We start from the raw sequence: 19645 nt of genomic DNA, 5'->3' as shown, positions 1-19645 counted from the left end.
ACTATTAGATTCATATCATACCTGAATATTTTGCTAAATACTTGCATCTGTGTAGTGTGTTTCTTAAGGTAATACTGATTTATAATTTCTTCCTCGGAGAAAAGAAATTAGTAAGACATGCTTTCTCAAAAACTGTTTTTTAAGGCATTTATCCCCTTTTTATTCAAAGTAATTAATGGTTTTTTGTTTTCTAAATGTCATTAAATGTTTGATTTGTAGTCGGTTTCGTGCTTTTGAGTTCCATTGGCTGTAAAACATGCATTAATTTTATTAAAACATTTTTCTGATTTTGGTATAATGAAAAAATTATGTAAAGCCATGTAAAATCCATGTAGTATTACATGCTCGAAGCTTAGCATTTTTTACCCAATTATTATCTTTTCAACATGATTTTCAGAACTCTTAATTTTAAGCTGTTTGAATTGCTTGTAGAGTTGTTTAGTACTTTAATTTTCCTGTTGGCCATTTTTCGTAAACAGAAACTCACCAAACGCATAAAATTTTTTACTTTGATTTCATGTAACCATGAGTAATCCTTGATGAGCCTAGTTTTGTTATTGAATATAATAAATTAACAACTGTTCCTCTTTCTATCTTTCATTCTGTATTTTTAATGTATTTTTAGCTGGTTGTCCATACCTTTGGATATTGGACGTCCAGATTTCAAACGATGTATTGTAATACAAAAACATTTCAAATGATGCTAATATTTGGCACTTTTAAATTTTTAAATCCAGTTTAGTATGTAAGTCCCTCTGTCCCTGTAGTTAAATTTAGGAAAATTTTTATACTCACAAAAAATAAATTGCTGCAAAAATTGAGCAATTTATTTCATTTTAAAATTGGAGATTTTTGGCATCATTTTTGGCTTGCCTTGGAGTATAAATTTAATTAAAATGATTCAACATGGATTTTTCCCTTCAATTGTAGTTCTATGAAGTCTTTTTGAGAATACTATATAATAAAAATTTTTCTTACTGGGTGAAGGAATGAAAAATTCAGTGGAAAGTACAAAATCTGGATGTCCGATACCCGGAGTGATCTAAAATCCAAATATTTCGATCACCAGCAACCTTCCCCTCTCTTCACTTTGTCATTTTTTATGCTTACAAATTTTATATTTTTTCATAATAATGCAGCAAAATTGACGAAGGTATTTCATTTTAAAATTTGAGATTTTTGGCAAAAAATCTCAAATTTTAAAATGAAATATTTTGAAATATTTAAAATGAAATATTCATGATTTTTGGCCTTAAAGTATAAATTTAATTAAAATGATTCAACATGGATTTTTCCCTTCAATTGTAATTCTGTGAGGTCTTTTTGAGAATACTATATAATAGGAAATTTTCTTACTGAGTGTAGGAATGAAAAATTCAGTAGAAAGTACAAAATCTTGATATCCGATACCCGGAATGATCTAAAATCCAAATATTTCGATCACCAGCAACCTTCCCCTCTCTTCACTTTGTCATTTTTTTATGCTTACAAATTTTATATTTTTCCATAATAAAATATGTGGAGAATCCTAATTTGTAATATCATTTTGGCACTGATGCCAACCTGGCGAATAATTGTTTTTTGCTTCCATCACTGAATGAAAGTATCAACACACTGCAACTTGAGAAGTGAGGCAGTGAAGTCTAAACAATTTTTTTTTTTTTAATATATTAGAAACTGAATACCAAAGAACATGGGTAACCTTTTTATATTCAGTCCGCTGTGAAGTACTGAGTCCATTGATGAGAAATTTAACAGAAATTTCTTTCCATATGCAATGATATTTATATGCTGAAAGATTTCATTTACTGCTACTTGAATTGAGAATTATTCACTGGTTATTCAGGTAAGACCAGGAACAATGCGAGCTGGTGTAGTCGCTCTGGGCAGCAGAATATAGGAGAGGCAAAATTTTTAGAGTTTAGAGAAGCACAAAGCAACAAAATTAAGGAATGGCAAACATTTTACGGGGGGGGGGGGGGGGGCAAAATTTTCAGAATTTAGACAGAAGCTTGGCAGTGGAATTTCAGACCCACAGAGACTGCATTGAGCCACAAAATGTCTAGCACTGGCCCTGGATAAGCCTCAGCAGAGTTCGTACGGTCCTTAAAGAGTCCTTAGATTTTTTTGGAATCTATTTCTGGTCCTTAAAAGTTATTGATTTCGACCAAATTCGGTAGGAAGTCCTTAATTTGAATTCCTCGCATTCATATTCATATTCATATTCATATGCCAAGCCCTTATGAATTCGCATTCATAAGGGCTTGGCAGTCGGTAATAATTGTAAATTTTATGCTAATTAAGAACTGTTTTAACCTATCTAACATCCATACGATTGCTATTAACTCCAATTTGCTGGAATGGTACTTCTTCTCTGCTTTTGTTGTTTTCTTGCTAATGCAACAAAACAAGATTGCCATTTTCCATCTTCACCATGTTGCATACTTCGGCACAAATCGTCTGAAAAATCCAGTTAGACCCGAGAACCTTCGCACTTCGTGTATATTCTTTGGTTCTGGAAATTATGTTATGGCTTTTATTTTTCAACAGTCTGGTCTTACACCACCTTCGTTTTGTAATAAAACCCAAAAAATCAACTACTCACAAATTCGCATGTTAATAATTTCAAGATTAAATTTGCCCATCTTAGGCATTCTAGTACCTCTTGTAATTTGAAAATCATCTCTTCCCAAGATTTTGCAGGAATAAGTATATCATCTACATAACGTAACACCTTAGTATTCAACAAGGGGCCTAGGACATGCGACTTTTGATGCTGAAACTGAGCAGGAGCATTTGCAAACCCAAATGTCATTCTTTTGGACTGTCCTGTTTCATCAGGAGTACTGAGCGTTGTCTTCAATGTCTTCTTCTAAACAGTATTTGCAAATAGCCATGGATTAAATCCACAGTAGTGTAAATTTTACATCCTCCTAAACACTCTAAACTATCAAATATTCGAGGGAAAGGGAACTTATCTTTTATTGTCTAATTGTAAAGTCTGCAGTAATCAATCACCACTCAATGTTGTCCGGTTGTTTCTTTACTAGTAACGCTGGATAAGCATAAGGGGATCTAGTTTCGAAAACTATCCCATTATCTTTCCATTTAGCAATTTCTTTTATCACATTATGTTCAGCTGTATTTGCTTTGTAGGGGCGAGAAGCTACAGGCTTCCTTCCGTCCGTTTCCTTGATGTCCATTTTTATTACATCCATGCATCCTAATTCATTTAAATTAAGAGCAAAGCAATCTCTAAATTCATTTAATAACTTCAAGATATCAGTTCTTTCATCAGCAAATTTTATATCAGCTATCTTAATTGGTTGAATATTTTGAGAAATAGAATATACATGGTTTTGTTCATCATCTTTGTTTATACTAGGCATATCTATTTCCTTTAATTCCCAATCTTCTGTTATATCTATTACCCTGGTTTCCTTTTAATCTGCAATTGTGTCCTGTGTTCATAACTGGGAATATTTACCCTACCAATTAGTAACTTCCTTTACTGAATCCGGACTTCCATGTGTGTTTTGAAATAATATCAGTTCATGATTTATATATGGGGTTACAGCATGCACAAAGTTTATCCTGTTACTTCCATTGGTTTCTTAGCATATAACATTCATAGCATTGGTTTCTTAATGTGTTCACACTCCATTTCGTTTTTCAGTTGCACAAATGGAATTTTATTAGGGTATCGTATGTTAGACATATCACTTTATTGTGACATAAGCCAACCCTTATGTTAAAATAATGACATAAATGTTGGCTGCATGGCATGTATCGGGAGAGATATTTATAAATTAAAATATCTCTTCTGATACATGTCATGCAGCTGTGTCTGATCATTTAGGATAAACAAATTTGGGGTTGTTTTGATTTTTGTTGATAAACCTGAGCTTTAACACGAGGTCACTGCAGATGTGGGATATACATTCTCGATTCCAAATATTTTTTTTTTTTCCCTTTCCGTTTGTATCGGCAATCGTAATTTCGAAGACGGAAGTCTTCATTAGAATAGTACTGCATCCCGTATCTATAAAACATTCAATAGACTACTTTGATCTTTTCTTTTATCATTCATAAATTCTTTGCGACTCTTTGTGTGGCCCTCAGGGTTTCTACAATCCTTAAGAGTCCTTAGATTTTTGGAATCAATTTTTGGTTCTTAAAAGTCCTTAATTATGGCCAAAATTAGCAGAAGGTCATTAATTTTAATCATCTGAAATTTCTCTCTGTTTTTACGACTGCCATTTTGAAATTAGCATTTTGGAGGAATGTTTTTGGCGATTCACTGCTGTATATATGGTTATCTTTTGAATGCGTTCATGAGTTACAATTTGTTTCTATTTCTAATATAAATGATGGGATACTCGAGTTTCTAAGCAAGAAGTGAAATATAAGCATTTCGAAATTCATTTTTTCTAATAAAGAGCTCTTAAACAACTTTTCACTTTTGGAAATGTGAATTCTTTTATAAAACGGTTCTAAATTTGGCGACTTTTCAACATTTTGGCGATTTTAAGCTTAGTTTCTATAGAAACTTTTTAATTCCGAGATTTGAGGCTTTTTCGACGTTTTTTTTAAAGCATTGATAAATTTCAATAAAATGATGGTAATATATTGAAATATTTAAAAAATAACATTAAAATAAAACATTTTTATTTTTTGGTGTCATATTATAAAGTTTCATTTTGGCAACTTATTATACAATATTTTGAATCTGAAAAATAAACTAGGTATAATGCTATAAAGCACAATTTACGAAACAGCTCTTGGCAAAAGCAAAATTAGTTATGTAATTAATTAAACATGTCTTGTTTTTAATTTTTTCTTAGTAAGAGTTTTTCCCATGTAATTGTCTCAGAATATTCAAAATTCTCAGAATGTGCATCAGTTTTCTCTATAAAATTAATTTTATACTTCTTCCCTCCTCCCTTTTTTTTTTTTTCCCCCCCCCCCAAAAAAAATTATTTCTGATTTTTTGCTGTTACAGAAATGGTAGGGATAATTTTTTTTAGCGTTTTAGACATTGCAGTTTAGAAGGATTTGAAGGCAAGATTTATAGACCCACGATTCTAGAAGATTTAAAAAATGTCTCCATGGTATCAACACGTAATGGATGTATTTTACAGAAAGTTTGCAATGAGTTTCTTACTTTTTAGAGAACATCTGGAAGAACAACAACAACAAAAAAATATATAATATCTGAATGTTTTACTTCTGATATTAGAATCTTAACATGTTTATCTTCTCTTTATTTTCTCTACTTTTCACTAGACACAAGCATGTAAAATATCAAAAATGCTTCTAATCTTTTCACATGGGCAGGCATTATAGAAAGGGATTTTTTTATTCATAAAGAAATTGAAAACTTGCAATTTAAAAGATTAATCTAATATGTCTTAATATACCATACACATAGGCAATAAAATTGCAACCATTTGCTCTCGTAATTTTGTGTTTGTTATGTTTCCTTTTTTAACCTTTTTTGTTACTCGGGTCTCGGGCTTTGGTTTCTCGGTTGTTTAAATATTAAGTCTTTTCAGGTAAATTTTGAATTGTGGTTTTCCTTGTGTAAATTTTGAGCATGGCCGGCTCGGTGGCTTCTCGTTTTTGTGTTGGACGGGCCTGTCCCGTTTTGGCCATGTGGCCGATTTAAATCGGCTAGGGGGGCCGGGGCTGCGCCCATGCAAAATACAAAATACACATAGGCATTTTCCCACTTGATGCAATCTCTTTGGATATATATTCTGTTGCCTAGTGCCTTTCTAAATGCTTCCAATGCCAGCTCTAAATTCTAAAAGTTTTGCCATTTCTAGATTTTGTTGTTTGGTGTGTCATTTAATTCTAAAAATTCTGCTACATCAGCTCTGTAACTGGCCTTTACCATATATATTTCACATTTCTTCTGAGTATTCACGTTACTAAAGAAATAAAATTAGCCACTTTTTCTGTACATTCTAAATGCATTTAGTGTTTTTTAGAATAACAGAAATCCTTAATTAAATCCAAAAATTCTAAAATGAAAAGGAAACGTGTTGAAGAAAGAAATTGAATACATAAAGAAAATTATTCTTCAAAGATACGTGCAGTTATTATTATGTAAATTACCCAATTATTTATGATTTCAGCCTTTACTATAATTTTCCATTTCTATTTCATTATATGGTAGAGTTACTGAGCCAGATTAAATTAAATTATATAATCTTTGACCACTAATCCACATTTTTAGTTTGAATTTGACTGTTCTTGTTTAATTACGTCATTGTGATTGACTTTGTTAGCATCAGAACATGCCTTTATGTTTGTTCGAAGTTCTTTTTAAATAAGAGGCTTATTTAAACCTTTGTCTGATATTGTAGTTACTTTCAGACATAGTGATAATTTGCTTCACATCTATCGGGGTTTGGGACTATTTAACTTTTACCAAATCAAGTAAACTCTCATAGGTACATGATGGAGTGGTTGACAAGTTAGGAGATAAAGCACGCAGAAACTAGTGAGAGCATTGGTTTGCATATTGAGGCAAATCTTTAATTATTGTTAGAAAAGATGCTTAAAGAGAAGGAAATCGATATAAATTAGCCAAAATGTTTTTGAGAAGTCTTCAAATTAAAATGACGGATAAATATTAAGTGTTATTGTTACAAAACATAAGTGTTTTGTAGCTTTTAATGTGTAATTATTCTAATATCATTTAAGAATCAGTGTCATAAATTACATGTATTTTAAACTGTGAAATTTTATTAGATTTTGATTTTAATAGGGCTTTTTTAACAAATATTGTTAAAAAATAATAATAGTGGCCATGTAAATCCATAATGACTAAGGTTACCTATTTACCTAATTTAATTATTTATAACTAACTGCTTACCCTTAAAAATTATCTCTACATATTAAAGCGAATTATTTCCTTTCATTAATATTCACTGTGGTTACAAGATAAAACACAGAAATGCATAAATTCAAGTAAAACTTATTCTTTGCATCTAGTAAGACTTAAAATAATACAAAATAAGTTATTACCTCTGGTGCTTGAATGGCTTATTGGAACCTGAAAGTATATTAACTGTGTTACAATCCCTGGAATTCTGCACAAAGCTATGACACTAACTGCATCAAACAGAGTCTAAATAACTTTCAACACTTGCTAACCGTGCCTACACCAGGTCTTTTGAGTTTGTTCTAATTAGCAGGTCTCTCTTTAGACAAGCAGTAGCGGTGATAACATTCAGTCTTTTGTTATGAATCATGCTGATTATGATCTTTCTTCTCATTTTAACTTATGCCGTTTGACATAAAATCTACCTGCTATTTACTAAACCTCTAGACCAGCAGTTCTCAACCTTTTGACTAATGTGTACCATCTAAACAAAAATTGAAAACCTTTAGTACCACCACTACAAAGTACTACTACCACCACCAATCTTGAACAAAGCTCAGATCGCATAAATTTACGAGTGTCAGAGAAAAAAACTCAATTAGGATGTTGGGATTTTAATTTTTGAAATAAATAGTTAAAAATATTTTTCTTCTTTGTGTACCACCTATTTTTTTTCTTGCATACCACCGGTTGAGAACCTTTGATCTAGACTTATCAAGTATGTGACAAAATAACACATAAAAAAATCAACATACAGCTAACTATTAGTGAAACGTAAATGTCACTTATCATCTTTCAAATATGTCCAACCTATTATAAGTGTAAAATATTTAATGCTACTTGATAAACTGCATGAACTTTATTTTATTCTTAAACTTATTAATAATTATGTTAATTCATGTTTAGTAATAATGCATACTACTTGGGGATCTATTTTATTTTTAGGATGGTATTACAAAAGTGAAATTCAGGCATAGAATAATATTTTTAATTGAATTTATTCAGTTCCCATTTGCTCATAGGTCCTTAATTTTTTTCATTAATGGTCCCTAAAAGTGCTTAATTTCCATGTGCAGAAATGTGTACGAACCCTGAGTATACTTAATTTCAGAAAAAATTTTCTAGCATTGAAAAAATATTAAATTATCTATTACCTTTAAATTTCTAAAGCAATATTAGAAATTTGTGCCAAATGAATCACTGAATCTCAAACCCTAAGTAATGTATTTACTCACTTATTTCTTCCTAGCTTTCTTTTTATCACAGGCTTCTGAAATTTTTAAAATTATTTACCTAATTTTCACCTTCCTTCAGTCTTTCATACAGTGAGTTTCCCTTAAATTTTAAAACATTCATTCATGTAGGTGTCGTTTTCATCTTAATAACTAATTTGCCTTGGATTTTGGGTGCATGGGCTCTGATTAATAAAAGAATAACAGTGAACAGCTTCAAGAAAAATGGGGCTATCTAATGCTGTTCGTGCAGTATTCCCTTTTTTTTTTTTTTTTTTAATAATAATATATATATATATATATATATATACACTAATTTTATCATCTGAAATGGAGAGGGGAAAATTAGGAAAAAATTTTAACTTCCAAAGAAAATTGTAAAGTAAGAATATAAATGCAAAGTAATCATGGATAAGCTACTAGTAACTATCATAATTTTATTTCTTTAAAAAAAACTTGCATTTCAATAAGAATCCACATAATTACAACATTTAATAAGTTATCTCATTTCTACTTCTCTATAACTCTGATTTCTCCCATTCTTGCTGTCATCTTTGCTACTCATTAGGCCTCAAATCTTATATAAATAATTAGAGAATTTGACTATGCAGCTGATGTGGCAAAATTGCAGAGTGAGTATCGATTGGTGAAAATTGCAGAGTGAGTATCGATTGGTGCTTGCTCACTTTAAGGGTAATTTTTTGTATTAGGCTGGCATAAAATCCAACACTTAGATATGACAAGGTTCAGCATGGCCTTTGCAGGTAATAAGCAAAAGTTTGTCTTTCTTAGCATGACAAAAACAATGAGTATGTGGACGAATCCATTTTAAAAGTTTGAAAAATTATTGCATGTGGTAAGACAGACTGAATGGTGATGACTTGCATGCTTCAGAAGATGACACAAACTGCAATTTTAGAAGTAGTAAATGCTTTGAGATGTAGGGAATAGCCCTGGACAATAATAGCAGTGGATGAAATTAAAAGCAGAGGGAAGCAGGAATGAAATTATCTTATTAGGTACTGAAATGCTAATATTACAAATGCATTAAAGTAGGTTTCTTTTAAATAAATAATTAGTTACAAAATCCTTAAATATGTTTTATTTGGTATATTCTTACTGTAATCACGTCTTTCAAAATTAAATTGATAGAACAATTTTCCTCTCTCGATTTTCTTACTATAAAATTAATAAAAAAAAGGGAAAAAATTCTGTGAGTAAACATGGTAATACCTCTATCTCCCCACATATATAAACATGTATCTTCATGAAAAAAATCTAAGGAAAACAAATGACATTTATCTTTAAAAAATTATTTCAGTAAACAGGATGAGAATTAAGTTTATTTTTAGACTTATGTTATATGAAATATACTCAATTGAAATAAATTAGAAAATTAAATTCAAATAAATTTTAAGCCAAATTATGTATTTAAATCACAGTAATTTAGTTGTAGTAATTAATATTAATAAAAAATAGCGTATTTCATTCAGAAAAGTATAAAAAATTTTCTAAAAAATTGCAAAAATTACCAACATTGGGGTTTATCTGATAATTTTCAAATTTATTCCTTCGTTTTGCATTTAGAATTATAATTTTAATTTTTCACAGAAATTTGTTTTCAGCTTAAAAAAAAAAAAAAAAAAAAAAAAAAAAAATCACTTGTCCTAATAGATAGAGTACATTTTTGTTCTTTTTGAAATATTCCAGAATTTCTACTTTACCAAACAGAACATTTGAATTTATATATAAAATTAACATTACAAAGTTAAACTCAGATCAGAAACTGCATAAAATTTAACTAATAATTATTACCAGTGTTATGCAAAATACTATTAAATTAATTAATAAATTAAGAGTGATATTCCACATCTACAAAGTTTGTAAATTTTATGTTTAAATATTTTTTTAAATAAATATTTTTAAGAAAGGTCCCTTGGAATACTGGACATTCTGCAACTGCAAATTGCTTAAATTATAAATACACTTCAGGTCTTTCATACCGTTGCTTTTCTTTTTGCATTAGCAATAACAGAAGCAAGAAATATTACCTTCAGTTACTGTATAGGTATTTTCTCCCTCCTCCCATCATGCCTTTGTTATGTAATGATAGCACACTCGATGCGTATTCGAGAGGTCTAAAAATATCTAAAAATCAGACCCTTCTAATTTTCTTTTATTTAAAAGATATTTGCATTCTACATTAGTTGTTACTAGCAAATCATTGGATAACTAAATGCCAAGCTGTAAGTAAACTAATGTAGCTTACAAATATGTAGAATTTTATATCTTGCATTAACTTAAAAGTACAGTTTTTTGCATATTTGTATAATTTGGTTTGCTGGAACATGGCAAAGCATGTAAAGCTAGTTGCCTAAAGGGACGCATGTACTTATGGAGGAATTTATAAGGAAAAGTGGCTTGAATTGACATTGTATTTATGTATGTTTATATTGTTAATTCTAAAATTAATGTTTTATTAAAAAATTATTATTATTAATTGATTTTTAATACTGACATACACATACAGAATGGTTTAAAATTCCACATAGTCACAATTTGTTTTTTTAAAAGAAGTTACTTTATGATTTGCATGTTATATTATATGTTTAAAACATTATAAATATGCAATGGCAGTTACAGAGTTTAATAAAACTTGTAGTTTATAAAATATTAATGAAATGATATTCTGGGGAATAAAGTGCAATATGTTGTTTTTGTTCACAACTACCGTTACATTAATGGAGCGCTAGGCATAAATGGGTTAACGTATTGCTAGAAAAATATTTTAGGTCATTTTCACTTTTTCCCTGTTGATATTAATATACTAAAATATATAGAATAACGAAGTTGCCCCTAGGCAGGAAAACAAAACATTACGAAAATTATCATATGATAAATTTTTAATCAAATGTAATTACTTCATTTTGGAATTATAAAATTTTCATACGAAATTAATACGATATCACTGTTTCAATTAATTACTGCTGGTTGTATAAAAAATACTGGTTATAAATAAAATGGTCAATTGAAGGCTGAATTTATTGGATTCACAATCACAAATACTATTATTAAATCTATATTTAGAATAAGTATTTTGCACTATATTCAATGTAGATAGTGCATGTGCTTGCTAGATACTCGTTCTAGTACAAATCATCCTGCCGTTAGACCAAAGAATATTTATAGAACACATATTCTTTGGTTAAGTATAAAGAATAGAATACATATTACGAGCATCTTAAATAGAATACATATTATGGGTATTGATATGTACTAGTAGCAAGGGCTAAATGTTAAAATACTGGATCAATATATATAACAGTGTAAAGTGCATAAGAATTATCCATAAAATAAATAACAATACTTCAAACAGTAATTATGAAAGATTTACTTAACGCTCAGGAACGTTACAAACACACAGGCAGCCATGTATATATCTGCTACTATCTTTAAAGTAATTATTGTTGTTTTCTCCTGATTGGCTGAGATCCCCCCCGCTCCGCTCTCCAATCGGTTACCTGATCCAAGTGTTCCAAACTGAAACCTTAGTCTTTGCCTGTAAGTGTACTCTTAAATCGTCTGCTTCCAACACAGTTATATTTCGGTCTGTTTACGTTTCAGGAAATTCTCATGTAACGTTTTAATTTCTGTAACTTTACAAAACTTTTGCCTGTAAAGAGCGACCTTTTTTTTTTTTTTTTTTTTTTTTTTTTTTTTTTTTTTTTTTTTTTTTTTACAGTGTGCAATTTAAAAACTTTTTTAACAATTTGAGGGGGATATGAACACATAGAACAGTCATTTGTATGGGATAAAATTTCACCTGTTTTATAAAAATAGTTTTGTAAAAAAACAAGTTTCAAAACTACATAAATAGTTTAATTTTTGTGTTAATTTTGAATTATTGCTTTTAAATTAATTAATTAATTGGTAGTTATTATTTTACATTGAATGTTTAAAACTGATATCGTTTGTAATAAAACTCGAATGTGCTTGGAACGAAAATAATTTTAATAAGTTGTGAGTACTGTACTACGTAAAGATTTTTGTCGATATGGTCTATATGTGTGTGTAATGGAAATTATATATAATAGAAATTCTACAAGATTTTGTATACGAGATCTGCATTTTGCAAAATTTTATATTGATCAGTATTTTTCAGAATAATATCCATAGAAATGCATATTAATTAAGAATCTTTTTCCTAACTGAAATTTTATTTTTAGTTATGTACAAATATAAAAATTTTGTTTTTTCATTTGTGTACAGCTCCTCATTAGGATCTCCGATTTTAATATCGAATATCTTTATCAGTTTTGTTGTATGAGATTCAAGCATTTTTTTTGTTTTATTCTGAAATTTTTCAAACAAGTATAGGAACTGGAGGGAGATATGAAAAGTAAAATTTCATAATTTTTACCAAATTGATGTCTTTCAACTTTAAATTGCAAAATATGAACACTTGCATCATTTTAAACAGTTTTGTAGTTGGAAGTATATGTGTACAACCCACACAAAAATAAAAGCCAGGTAAGGACTTTTCAGGGCACAGAGCATTAAACCGTTATGATACAGCTATTAATTATTATAAGAAATAATGGTTAGAAAATTGTATACTTAAATTATGCTTTCCAAAAACAGAGGTGCTAGATCATTAAGGCAGGGAAGAACGCTCGTGTTGTTTTCATTTGATGGTATATTAATGCTTATAATAGAAATTGTTTTGATTTATAAATAAAGAAAGATTTACTTATTCATGAAATTTGTTACATTGAAAAAATTTTTTAATAAATTTTACTTTTATGGTAGAAATCTGAATAATTTTTCTTTTACTACTACTGAGTTCAATAAATCAGTTTAATTTTAAAGTTAGAACAAGTATATTTTCCTTTATAGATTATATGAAACAATTCTTTTATAGAATGGTTTTTTTTTAAAAATTTCTTAATTACATTTCTTCCTCAGATAAGAGAATAAATTTTCGTGTGTGTTTAAAAGATCTTTGTGAAACGGAGAAAGCGAAATGTTTGCCATGCAGCCATTTTTATCCTAAGGAACGTATTCTTCAGTGGTTTAGAATGGTAAGTAAATGCCATCCTCGTTTAAAGATAAATGTATGTGGATATTGTTCATACATCTGCTTGCATATGCAATCTCATGTATTCAATGTATTTTGTCTCTGTTCTCCCATAATTTTTTTAACCATGCTTAAGTATATTTTATTTATTATTTTGTATAATTTAAATCTCAATTACAGAATGGTACTTGTCCCTTGTGCAGAAAATCTGCGGCAGCCTTCTGAAGCGGGAACTGAAACTGTTATGATGTTTCGAACAAGACTTGTATATATAAGAATTACTTCAGTTATTGGCCTTAACTTTTCCATGTAAATAAATTTTTTATATTTATCGAATACTTTGAAATTCTTTTATAACTGCATTCATTTAAACTTCGTTTCCCTTTCAGAAAGAAAAAAAAAAGTCCATATTAGACCTAAAACTGCAGTATCCAATAATGAAAAACAATAATGTGAAAAGTCTAAAATAAAGTTAAAAAGAAGTGGTGGTACTTAAAGAAATCTGCTCAAAAGTGTTGCTGCAATTTCAAAGAGAACAACATCGTTAATAAACTGTTCTGGTGTAAAAATTTAAATGTATTGGGTTTTAATGAAAGTTTTCTGCCACCACAAATATCGACTGCACAGACAGTTCACGTTGGCGTACAGACACTTATGCCTGTAGTACAATTGCCAATAATGGGAAATATTTAGTAATTTTTGTTATTTCTACAATTTTGCATAAAATTGCATTTCTTATCAAATTTATTGATTCATTTTGTATATTATTGCTTAAGCCACAGATAATTTAACAGACTCGCCTCTAACTCTCCTGTAAGTGTTGTATCAAATTAAAAAAACACTCCATGAATTCAGATCTGGGTATGCAAGGCCATTTTTCGTTCTATATAAAACTACCGGGCTTCCGTAGGAGTTGCTAATCGGAACAATTATTTTATTTGCCAGCATCTGTTTAATATGCTGTTCCAGGATTTCTTCCTTCACGTGGTCTTATCGCTAAGATCACACCTTAGACCGGACTGGGGGAGTGTTTCCTACATCTGTCTCGTGCTGCACGACCTGACAGAAACCAGGTTTCTCATCGAATAATTTACAAAATTTTCTTACCAAATTTTTCATTTTCTTTTTCTCCTCTTCCTGAAGATGGTTGAGGTCAACATCTGGCATGGCCCGCTCTTCTTCTTCAACAGTATCCATCTGGACCTGTAAAATAGAGTTCTTAAAATTAAATTTTGCACTTGCTGTGCATTAAAAGTCAACCTCCAAAATAACTGAAGTTAATAGGTCTTTCACTACCAGAAAATTAACTTTTCATATCTCATTCTTTGTTTGCATGTGCAGCCTTACTTTTCCAATGCAGACAACACTGTTTTCCTTAGACAGCAATTTCCCTTTGTCTTGTAGTTTTAAACTATCGTAATGGCGAAAATTCCTTTTAAAGAAGTCTTGCTCCAAAAAGCTGCAGTGTCCAGTAAGGCAGTAGTAGGGACGTTGTTCAATAAAATATGAATTTCCGGCAAGGAACAATTTTTGTATAACTACCATATTTAATTTAATTTCCAATGGGTTTTTTTTTTTTTTTTTCCCCTGTTGTTCCAGGGGTTGACCTGGCCCTCTTCTCGGCTGCCCTGATCAGTTTAAATCCCTTGCTTCTGCAGCTTCTTACTGTGATCTCCAAATACTTTCGACTAACCCGTCTTCTTGTTATCTTCTTTTTCAGCTTTCCCCGCCTGCCAGTAAGAATTCTGCTTACTTTGAGGTTAAGGCGAAAACCTCGAATACTGGCGGAAGTTTTCTGAACATGTGTTTTCAGCAGCTCATTTACTTTAGAACTTCACAGCCAGCTGAAATAGGTTTTCCAAGGTCTGGCCATTTTTCTACCTCCGGGAAATCTTGAATCGACGGCAGCAGTCTAGGCAAAATCACTTTGATTAATTCCTTATCTGGCTTTTTTCCATACAATAAATTAAATATTTTAATTTTTCAAAGAATAAAGTCCATCAAAGCTTCGATGCTTGTCTGATATTTACTAACTAGCTCTGCCTCCAACTTTGCTCGGTTCCCTTGAACGAGCAATACCCTTGAACCTGATACCCTTGAACCGATACCCTTGAACCAACTCAGGGCCTGGCATTTTAGGTTAGCTGTAGCAAATGTAACTTTCTGCAGCTGGTTTTTGGGATGTAAAGTAAAATGCTGATTCAGCTGCTCTAAGAAAGTCATCATGGAACATTGGCCATCGAATGTTATTGCTAGCTTCATAGCTGCTCACATGGTTTCTACGATGAAACATAATCCCTCCATAAGGTTTGCTGGTGACTGCAACATTTGGAAGGTCTTCATTTTCCAACGGCATGGTTCATCAAAAATGCTTAGGGCATCACTGTAGGTTTCCTTGCTTTTATCTATTAACTAAGTGTTGAAAAACCTAGTGAACTACTAAGTGAATAATTGCTCAAGTCTAAAAATAGAAACTTAAACTCAAGAAGGGTTAATTATCCTTTATTGCTCAAAATAAAATTGGTCCTTTTCTCAGGACGTACAACAAAGCCTTAGACTTAACTCAAAAATGTAAGAAATAAGAACTTAGCTAATGTCTAACTAAAGAGATTTAGCCAAAGCTAACACAGTTTCTAAGTTGGCTTCTAATATTAAATTAGCTAGCGAAGCTATCAAGGGCACGTAATACGGGAGCATAGTAACAGCTTAGAGAGACGTAAGCAAACACACGCTATTCAGGAATTCTAATTCTCTCTCTCGAAGTCAGTGGAACATCGACTTAAATAGTACTCCTTGTAATTTGTATTTAACATGATTCTAAAAACTCAAGCTGAAGCTGCAAGAGACAGGAGATTAGCTTTAACTTAAAAATAACTGTTATAAAATTAGGATATACCTTGCAAGTGCTTAAATTTTGAAGACGTAAAAGCAGCATTTCTATCACTTAAAATTTTCTTTGGTATTTGAATTTGAAAAATATGTCTTAAACAATTTGTATAAGAATCAGTAGTTACACTTTTGGAAACAAAAGTCCAAGTATACTGAATAGCATGGTCGATAATAATGTTAAGTTTTTAGTAGAGTTATAATAATTTAATCCACCAACAGTATCAATAGACAATATTTCAAAAGGTTCCTCAAGGGATGGTAAAAATTGTATTAACCCAATTCTTTTTTGTTACTTTTCTTATTAAACTGACATACTTCACAATGTTTACAGTAATTTCTAACATCTTGAACAGTTCCTGGTCAATAATTGAAGAGATAATAAATTTGACATTGAGGACACAATATCACCAAATTGTAAGTGAAACCTTTCGAGTAATTTAGTTCTGAGAGATATGGGTATTACAATTTTATATAATCCTTGTTTTTTAGTAATTAATACATCATTAATTTTCTTATACTTAGGATTAGAGACATTATCTAAATTTTGATGTTCTTTAATTTCTTCTAATGATAATAAATTAACCTGCAAACTTAAATGTTGACAAATAAGGTTTCTAGTTAACGTATCAGCTTCAACATTAGTAAAACCTTTTTTGTACTTAATATCAAAGTCATACATAGATCATTTCAAAGACCATCTGAATAACCTACCTGTAGGATGTTTAATATTATTAAGCCAAACTAAAGCAGCATGATCAGGATGTACAGTGAAATGATTATCATGTAAATAATAATAAAAATTATCTATGGCATCAATAATTGCTAAAAATTCTGATTCAGTAATTGCATAATTTTGTTCATAAGACCTTAATTTTCTAGAATGGGAAGCAATTGGATGTAGGTTAACATCTGGATCTTGTTCTAAAACTGCACCAGCAGCTTCTTTAGATGCATCTAAAAATACATGACAGGGATATTTTGGATTAAACAAAGCTAGACTGGGTCTTGAAATGAACACATCTTTTAATTTTTGAAAAGCTATTTGACAGTCGTTAGTCCACTTATAAGGAGTATCTTTTTTAAGTAAATTTGTTAAAGGAGCTCTAATTATTGCATAATTTTGAATAAATTTATGATATACTTTTCCCAAAAATCTTTGTAATTCTTTAACATATTTAGGGGGGTTGTAATTTTTTAATAACCTCAATATTTGCATTACTGAGCTAATATTTTCCTGTTTGAACGTCATATCCTAGAAAATTTATTTTTTCTTTAGCAAAATTACACTTAGTTGTTTTTATTTTATATTCTGTTTTTCATATATATCAAACATTATTTTAAGATGTTCATCAAAATGTGCGGAAAACACTATAATGTCATCAAAATAATTTAAAGGAAATTGAATCTGACATTTGTTTAAAATTTGTCCAAGAGCTGTTTGAAAAACAGCTGAGAAAATTTTCCAACCAAAAGATAATCTAGTAAATTCATAAATAACAAAATTTGTAGTAAATGCCAATTTTTCAGTAACTTTATCATTTAATTTTATATGCTAATAACCTGATGTTAAGTCCAATGTGGAAAAAATGTTTGCATTTGTTAACTTATCTAACACAACATCAATTCTAGGAATAGGTTTACAGTCTGTTTTGGTAATTTGATCAAGTTTCAAATAACCAATACATAACCTGGATTATACTTGTTCATCTCTCATCATCAGTTAACAAAGCTAAAGTTACAGGTGCAGCATAAGGACTAAAAGATGGTTTTCATGATACTAGCAATGTAATAATTCATCTATTTATCTATTAATTTCACTATCTTTAGGGGCTCTATAGGATCGAGAGGCTATGGGTAATTCTGAAGTTAAGAATACTCATGGAGGTTCTATATTCATACAGCCACATCATATTTGTTTTTAGCAAATATATGATTATAGTTACTTAATAATTTTTGCTATTGATCAAATTCACTATTTTCAGCATAATTATAAAAATTTTTAGTACTTAACACTATTCTTACATACAAATTTAGTCTGAGAATGTTTATTTAATTGAATAACTTTACTTATCATGCATTTAAATTGATACACTTCATAATTATTTAAATTTAATTGCTATTTAAATAAGGAAACACAAGATAATGATAATAATAAATAAGATAAATTAGAATTCACAACATAAAATACTATAGTATTACTAATTTTACCTATTTTGCATAGTAATTTAATTACTTTAGTTACAACAAGACCTGTGGATAATAAACATAATTTAGTATTAGGATTATTTTGAGTAAGTTTAATTTTTGCATCAATAGAATTTTAAATATTTTCAGATAGCACATTTACCTGAGACCCTGTGCCCAGAATTGCGAGGACTTCTTTTTAACTAATTTATACCTTAACTTTAAAATAATTTCACTTCTTTTTTTGGTTTGATTTGTTGACAATTTTGATTGTTTAGACTTAAAGAAGGAAATGATCTATGCAGATAAGACAGTTGACGTGGCTGGGAATTTCTCGATGTTTGTGGAACATTATACCTAGGATTGAAAAATGGTCTTAAAAACCTACATCTAAACTTGTAAAAACTTGGATGTATACTTGGTCTTGGAATTGCAAATTTTTGTTCTCCCAATGAAGCTGAGGTAGACAAACTTGAACTAAGAAACAATTTCCTAGCAGTGTTGATCTAATCTTGGATTGTGCTTACATTTTCTGCTGTTCAGGCAGACCCTGATTTAACATATTGATGATAATTTTGTTATCTAATTTTAGACTTTATGCCAATTTTAACTTTTGTCTATAATATTTGTCAATCTCAGTGAATTTGGAGTAAGTGCAGTTAATAAAGTCACTAAAAGTGATGGTTTCTGCACTAGCAAAATACATAAGAAATTTATTCCTTACTTCTTTCCATTCTAACTCAACATATTCTCTTAAATAAAATGCTAAGGGCTCGTCTTTTAAACGTTCAAAAAAACAGTAAGGCTTTATCTTTCGCGGCGACATTTTTAGAGTCACATTTCTTTTCAAACAATAAAAAGTATTTATTTATTGGAATGTCATGATTTGTTCCATCGAATATGGCTCACGGAAATTTATCCACACTGATTGTGTCAGTTTCAGTTTCTTCTTCATTTTCTTTTGAATGTGATCTTGTTTTCATTATTAAATTTTACTTTTTTCTGAAAACTGAACATTGAAAAATTTGCAAAATAATTACCGTTGAATTATAATTTTTCTGAAGAATTTACAGTACTAAACACAAAATTAAAGCACCAAACTTGAATATTCGCTGACACTTTTTTCACTATAAACACTGTTAGAATCGTTCAGAAGATGTGCACACTTTTCAGTATGCGCAGACACACAAAATCGATGTGAAAAGTAAACTCTGCAGCAAGGAGGCACAGTCTTCTGGAAGCAGAAGGGATGACAGAAAAGAGAGAGTTGCAACGCATTTAAGCTTTTATACAGCATTCCATTTCAGATCACATGGCAGTTTAATGTACAGGTGTTGGGTTCAAACTTCATCGATGAGTGCGCAACGCAGA

At 30.2% G+C, this 19645-nt stretch overlaps 1 long non-coding RNA gene across 4 annotated transcripts in view; it reads left to right on the top strand.

Moving 5' to 3' along the window:
* The window catches only part of LOC118206125 (uncharacterized), a 111683-nt gene that overhangs the window by 22937 nt on the left and 69101 nt on the right, over positions 1–19645 (top strand). For all 4 annotated transcript variants that reach the window (XR_015040925.1, XR_015040928.1, XR_015040926.1 and 1 more), the window contains 2 exons: positions 13090–13205; positions 13382–13510. This is a non-coding gene — a long non-coding RNA (uncharacterized LOC118206125). The remainder of the gene's footprint in view (positions 1–13089; positions 13206–13381; positions 13511–19645) is intronic.

This window comes from Stegodyphus dumicola, chromosome 4, assembly GCF_044657685.1.
Source record: "Stegodyphus dumicola isolate Sdum_Otavi_A_Nest chromosome 4, ASM4465768v1".
In the NCBI taxonomy this organism is placed as follows: domain Eukaryota; kingdom Metazoa; phylum Arthropoda; class Arachnida; order Araneae; family Eresidae; genus Stegodyphus; species Stegodyphus dumicola.
This window is presented reverse-complemented; position numbering and strand designations above follow the sequence as displayed.